The sequence below is a fragment of the Taudactylus pleione genome, unplaced genomic scaffold (genome assembly GCF_031769625.1).
Source record: "Taudactylus pleione unplaced genomic scaffold, aTauple2 ptg002270l, whole genome shotgun sequence".
Taxonomy (NCBI): Eukaryota; Metazoa; Chordata; class Amphibia; order Anura; family Myobatrachidae; genus Taudactylus; species Taudactylus pleione.
In genome coordinates, this window is record NW_028286661.1 from 125,083 (window position 1) to 133,133 (window position 8,051).

Consider the following 8,051-nt stretch of genomic DNA (forward strand, 5'->3'; position numbering starts at 1 on the left):
TATATTTATTTCATGTATCATATGTATAACTCCTGGAGATCCTGAGAATTCCACACATAAAGCAATGTATGCCAGGATCTTTCACCTATGAAAAGGATTAAGTATTGTATTTATATCTTTTAGCATAGTATCTCTATATTTGTTTATCCAGTGCCACCTAGTAACCCAGGTTATTGCTCTGGTGTATAAGAAGTATAAGATGGAGTATAGAGGTTTTAATCATAAACAAAATACTGATATTCAAAACACATTGTAGCGTTGTAGCATTATCACCTGGTTAGGTCAAATATTTACTCATCATTAATTGTCATAAGATCTCTGCATATAGTGATACATTTATAGTCAGCTGTATTAGTAAATTCTAATGAGTGTAAATAACTGTAGGATTCTGCTGCATATAAAGAGAACAGCCATACATATTACTATAAGGCTACAGATACAGAGACTCATCCCGTCCTGTGTGATAGAAGACAAGAGAATGGAAGCCAGACCCAATATGAAGCTTTATCATGTGCATGGGATGGATTCCAGGGACTTCCTTCAATGTTACTTTTAGGCAGAAAGTGCATTCAGAGATGAGTTTATGGTATTTATTATGGAGAAGCTGCACAGCGCATTAGTAACAGGTTTGTATTCAGGATAGATTGTTGTGATTTCTTAGTGGGTTTTTTTTATTAAATTTTGAGGACAAAAATTTATTTATTCCATTTTGGAATAAGGCTGTAACATAACAAAATGTGGAAAAAGTGAAGTGTTGTGAATACATTCCGGATGCACTGTAGATATATATATATGCAAGTGTGTGTATGTGTAATGTATGTGTGAAATATGTGAGTGAGTGTGTGTGTATATATATATATAAACATATATATTTATATGTAAATAGCAAAACTGATATAAAGCGCACAATGTGCTGTGTGAGTGCATAAATTGCAAGAATACAGATGTGTATATATATATATATATATATATACATACATACACACACACATATATATGTACAAGTAACCCCAGTGTGCAAAATGACAGTATAAAGGGTGAACCGTGCATGTGCAACAATGCAAATAAATTTTAAATATTAAAATCACAATAACTTAATAGATAGTGAATTCATAAAATATATAATTTTAATTACAAGAAATGCCAAGGGTAATAATAAATATAAAAAATGGAGGGATAAACAGGAATGGCTTATCTGAAAATGGAAAGGTAAGTTCATGAAAGGTGGAGTCAGGAGTTTCCAACGCGTTATGTCCGATTACTGGACTTCTTCTACTGTCATTTTGCACACTGGTGTTACTTGTACATATATATGTGTGTGTATGTATGTATATATATATATATATATATATATATACACATCTGTATTCTTGCAATTTATGCACTCACACAGCACATTGTGCGCTTTATATCAGTTTTGCTATTTACACATTTTCCATTAACAAATCACCATTGTTAATATTTTACTGATAAGCTGACACCCACAACATTGGAGAGTGCTGTGTTTTAACAGACTGTTTGTTTGTGTTTCGAAATATTAATTACCTGAAAAACAGGTCACTCTAAACTGTGAAGGGACTTTTTGACTCTCTCTAGCGCTACAATCTGTGTGTGATGTGTGTGTACTTTATATAGATATATATATATATATATATATATATATATATATATATATATATATATATATATACTAGAAACCCCCCTTTAAAAATCCTGTTTGCCCCTTACCAGGTACCACAATTTCACCTGTCCCTGATACCTCACTATAACTGGGTGCAGGCTCAGGTAATCGGGTGTGTGAAACAAACTACCTGCCCTACCCACACCCCAGCAACATAAGTTACCCGCTCTACCCTCTGGTCACAATAATATACAATACCCACCCTACCCTCTGGCCCCAGTGACATACACTACCCACCATACCCTCCAGCCCTAGTGACATACACTACCTGCCCTACCCTCCATCCCTAGTGACATACACTACCTGCCCTACCCTCCAGCCCTAGTGACATACACTACCTGCCCTACCCTCCAGCCCTAGTGACATACACTACCCACCATACCCTCCGGCCCCAGTGACATGCATTACCTGCATTACTCCTCTGGCCCCAAAGAGATATACTGCCCACCAGACATAAAGTGCTTTCCCATGACCCAGGAACATACACTACCCACCCTATTCCCTGGCCTCTGGAACATACACTACCCACCTTAGCGGCCCAAGGGACATACACCACCTGTCCCACCCCTGGCCACAGGGACATAAACTACCCACCATACCTACCTGGTGCAAAGGATATACACTCTACCCCCCCCAAAGCCTTTGGGACATATACTACCCATCCTACCCCCATACCCCTAAAACATACAGTTAAAACATACAGTACAACCATCCCTGGCATGCAGGACATACAGTACACTAAACATCCCCAGCCCCCCTAAACACCTTCATGGCTTCTCTCCTTATTTTGTTCTCAAGTTGTTTTGTATTGATCATGTTTCTATTCTATTTTATGAACACAATACATTTTGTGTGCTTGCTTGAGAATATAATTAAATAAAATAAATTACTCTGGTTCCATAATAGGTGCTGCCCTTCCTGTACACATGCTACATCTCAGCCCCATGTGCTGGCTATGCCCAGTCCCCAGACACACTTCTGCACTGCAGGATTGGGGGTGACAAAGCATGTGCCTGCTCTGGGTGCTGCAGCTCCACACTACACCTCTGTGTACAGGGACAACTACATCTGCTGTGTGGAATGGGAACAGGTGACACTTTCCCTGCTCACAGAGACATGTTACTACAGACGTCACTCCCACCCATGGTGCTTTGTCTTTTAGGTGGAAGAGCACCAACCCACCAAACATTACGCATACAGCACAGAAATGGCGGCAGACTCGGGAATCATAGAAATATCTTCCTTTTATTGAATCAGAGAAAATTGAGGCATAAAATAAAATGTTTTGGGTATAGAGATATTTAGAAAATAGTGTGGTATATTGAGACCAATCCCAACAATCCCAACAATATGATTGGACAAGGTAGATCACACGGTGTGCATTATTTCCCAATGACCACACATCTCAGGCCTGATCTACTTCTCACTTTTATCAAAACCTCATCACAAAGCCACAGCTACATCACTCCACAAGTGTAAACAATAACATCTCTCACAGAGACTGCTCACAGAAAAACAGCACATCACTGCCTCACTGACAAACATACACATCACTGCCTCACTGACAAACATACAGTACACATCACTGCCTCACTGACAAACATACAGTACACATCACTGCCTCACTGACAAACAGAAAGAACATATCACTGCTTCACTGACAAACATACACATCACTGCCTCACTGACAAACATACACATCACTGCCTCACTGACAAACATACACATCACTGCCTCACTGACAAACATACACATCACTGCCTCACTGACAAACATACACATCACTGCCTCACTGACAAACATACAGTACACATCACTGCCTCACTGACAAACATACAGTACACATCACTGCCTCACTGACAAACAGAAAGAACATATCACTGCTTCACTGACAAACATACACATCACTGCCTCACTGACAAACATACACATCACTGCCTCACTGACAAACATACACATCACTGCCTCACTGACAAACATACACATCACTGCCTCACTGACAAACATACAGTACACATCACTGCCTCACTGACAAACATGCAGTACACATCACTGCCTCACTGACAAACATATGGCACATCACTGCTTCACTGACAAACATACAGTACACATCACTGCTTCACTGACAAACATACACATCACTGCCTCACTGACAAACATATGGCACATCACTGCTTCACTGACAAACATACAGTACACATCACTGCTTCACTGACAAACATACACATCACTGCCTCACTGACAAACATACAATACACATCACTGCTTCACTGACAAACAGACAGTACACATCACTGCCTCACTGACAAACATACAATACACATCACTGCCTCACTGACAAACATACGGTACACATCACTGCCTCACTGACAAACATACAGTACACATCACTGCCTCACTGACAAACATACAGTACACATCACTGCTTCACTGACAAACATACACATCACTGCCTCACTGACAAACATACAGTGCACCACACTACTTCACTGACAAACAAACAGTACACATCACTGCTTCACTGACAAACATACAGTACACATCACTGCTTCACTGACAAACAAACAGTACACATCACTGCTTCACTGACAAACATACAGTACACATCACTGCTTCACTGACAAACAAACAGTTCACATCACTGCTTCACTGCCAAACATACAGTACACATCACTGCCTCACTGACAAACATACAGTACACATCACTGCTTCACTGACAAACATACAGTACACATCACTACTTCACTGACAAACATACAGTACACTTAACTGGTTCACTGACAAACATACAGTACACATCACTGCTTCACTGACAAACATACGATACACATCACTGCCTCGCAAACAAACATACAATACACATCACTGCTTCACTGACAAACATACGGTACACATCACTGCTTCACTGACAAACATACAGTTCACATCACTGCTTCACTGACAAACATACAGTACACATCACTGCCTCTCTGACAAACATACAGTACACATCACTGCCTCACTGATAAACATACAGTACACATCACTGCTTCACTGACAAACATACAGTACACATCACTACTTCACTGACAAACATACAGTACACATCACTACTTCACTGACAAACATTCAGTACACATCACTGCCTCACTGACAGACATACAATACACATCACTGCTTCACTGACAAACATACGGTACACATCACTGCCTCACTGACAAACATACAGTACACATCACTGCTTCACTGACAAACATACAGTTCACCTCACTGGGACCATTTTGTAAGATAAATATACTACTCTTGGGTTTGCTGCAGCCAGGGGCAGATTGGGAATTTAAAATGGCCCTGGAAAAAACTCTGAAAGTGGCCCTATGTGCCCTATGTCCCTAGCTGTCCTTCCCAGGGATCTCATGAATTTTAAATAATCCACCAGCCCACGTCTTCCTGAATCCTGGGCTTCCACTGTTACCAGGCACTGCAGCCAGCCCAATGGTCTCCTCTCCACTCTGCTCACTCCCCAGGCTGTTACGTTAATTTCACAGCATGCCAGACTGTGACATTAAACTTTAGCTTCACACTTCACATCCTGGGGAGGGGACAGAGTGGAGAGGAGATGATTGGGCTGACTGCATAGGCAGCCCTGACCCCGCAACTTACCCCACACCAGCCACCTCCACCCGCAGATACACGCCTGGTGCTTCAATGCATGGGATAGGATAGTCTCCTCTCACGAGAGAGGTTCAGATGCAGACATAAATAATAGCCAGCTAGGTGACACAAATCTGGGGGTTTCAACAATAGAGAAGCGGCCCCACAGCCAAAGGGCCCACCGGGATTTTTCCTACAAAAGATAAGGGCCAATCCGCCCTTGACAGCAGTGCTATGATTTACGCATGCCTTGGGTGGTTGAACGCACGAAGACAAAAGCGTGCATATATCAGGGTGCGACCACACACCCAAGAGTGTTATACCAATTACATAACATATGTCACGCTATTTTTTTATATTAGCTTTTTTACCAACACAATGTATAATTTATACCATGTGTGAGCAATGCATTAATTCTCAGATTGCCTGTAATTAGTTTAATTGGCAGTATAACACCAGGAAACATACACAATGAAATCTGTATCAGTATGTGACTAATGTTGGGACTGACATTCTCTTTAATTGTTGCTAACTCAATGTGACTACAGTATATAGAATGTTACAATTCTTCTTATCTGAATCTTCCCTGCAGGTCATATTAAAGGAGAAACTTTGATTGACATCAGTCTCGGATCCTTCGTTCATCATCTTTTTGTCATGAGTGAATTTTTTAAAGACATCACTATACTAAAATTAAGAGAGTCCTGTATTATGGAACTCAACAAATGGGTGAACACCCGCACTGGGGCTTTTGATTGGACTCATGCATCTAAGATTGTTACCGAGCTGGGAGGCATCAGGTAAAATGTGATTCTAAACATACTGTATAAGAACATAAAGGATAAGTCAAACTAACAAAAATGTAAAGTGAAGAAATCATTAAGATACCTTACACATAAAGAGCACATACAGAGGGGGCAGTACGCTCGCAAGTGGGTCGATGTTCCCCACTGCGCATGCGCACGACGGAGGGAGCTTCGTCGTGCGCAACCACGAGACCCGGCGAGCGAAGGACTTTCCATCGCTCCGGGTCTCGCACCAAAGGGGGCGTGCTGTCGATGTTGATTGACAGCACGTCCCCTTTGGTGGGCGTGCCGGGGGCGTGCCTGCCAGACGGAGGCATTCCTATGGGAACGCCAACCGTCTGAAGTCGGCCCCACTGACATCACTAATGATGTCAGTGGGAGTGATTTTGGCTCTGATAGAGCCAAAATCACTCCAGGGCTTGCGGTTGAGAAACCCGACCACAGGGTTTCACTCGCAAGTCCGATGGTCGCGATGGTCAAGACCATCGCGACCATCTTGTTGGATGCTCGTATATGCTGTGGGTGGTGACCCACAGCTATACGAGCGTCCGGGAGGATGCTCCATTTTAAAGGAGGTGGGCCCTGATTCTGAGCGAGCGCTCTGGTCAGAGCGTCCGGCTCTGAATCAGGGCCAGAGTTACAAATAAGTGTTTATACTCTTTGAGAAGATCTTTTTTTTTTCTTTGATTGTTTTTTTTTTGTGGCATATTTTGAGGTATAAAGAAACTGAAGTGAAACACACAGTTCTGCAATGTCCCTTGACCTTGCTATACTATATAATCTAATGGTTTAATTATTTTAGTGTCAAAGAACAAGAAAAGGAAGAAAAGGTGAAGGAAACAATTAAACACATTGTGGAAATTGACTTCAGCAAAGAAAACCTCACAGATTCGGTGATGTTACCACAAGCTGACTGTCTCCTCACGGCGACGGTACTGGATGTGGTTAGTCAGGACCAAGAAGATTACATCAGAAACCTGAGAAAGATGTCAAAGCTGCTGAAGCCGGGGGGATACTTTATTGTAATCGGGACCTTAAATGCCACATATTACACAGCTGGTAATGATAGATTACATGCATTTAATTATGATGACAGTTTTGTAAGAAAGACTCTCACTGATGAAGGATTTGTAGTTAGTTCCTGTGAGTTACTTGATAGAAAAGTAGAGAGTGATCTCTTAGATTATAAGCAATTAATGTTCCTTACTGCTGAGAAATGTAAATGTTAATAAATTTTTTACTCATGCTTCTAATAAACCAAAAGTAAAAATTGCTAAAATAATTTGTTTTAGTGTTTTTTATTTAAAGCAAGGAGTTGAGGCATATAATGGGTAGAGGTTCTGATACTATGGATAGAAGTTTCCGGAACTGATCTAAATTGCTGGAGGCCCTGTGGGCAGGTTAGTGTCTCCCTGGTCTATATAGCAGTTGGAATGGACTAGTTAAGTGATACAAGTTCCAGGTAGGATTGTTAATCTCTCCCAGGATTATTGTAGAAGAACTACCTGTTTCTGAAAAAGAAATGTTGGGTAGCCTTATAGTAGAAGCAATCACACCGACTCTGGTCTTCTCCACCACTGTTTATTGTTTCCAGGATGGCTGCAAGACAATGACTTTCACAGAGAAGCATGTTCACAACCCTGTCACTTACTCATACCACCTAAACCACGGGTTATTGCAGGGTTAACCCCAGTAGCTCCTTGGTGTAAAAGGGGACTGGGTTGGATTCCCGGGTGGAGTGACCCTGCAATTCAACCCAGGTAACTTGCAGGGTTTAACATGGGAATAACCTGTGAAACCCTGCAGTGCAAACGGCGTGATCCAGGTAAGGATGACTTGGACCGTGCAGTATGCCTGCCGATTGGCCGGCTTCAGTGGCGCTTAGAGATGACGTCATCTCCAAGTGTCCACTTCAATGCTGGAAAAGCCGGGTC

General features: G+C 41.8%; 1 pseudogene; it reads left to right on the top strand.

Moving 5' to 3' along the window:
* Positions 1–478: 478 nt before the first annotated feature.
* LOC148431435 (nicotinamide N-methyltransferase-like) lies at positions 479–7,346 on the top strand (annotated as a pseudogene).
* The last annotated feature ends 705 nt before the right edge of the window (positions 7,347–8,051 follow it).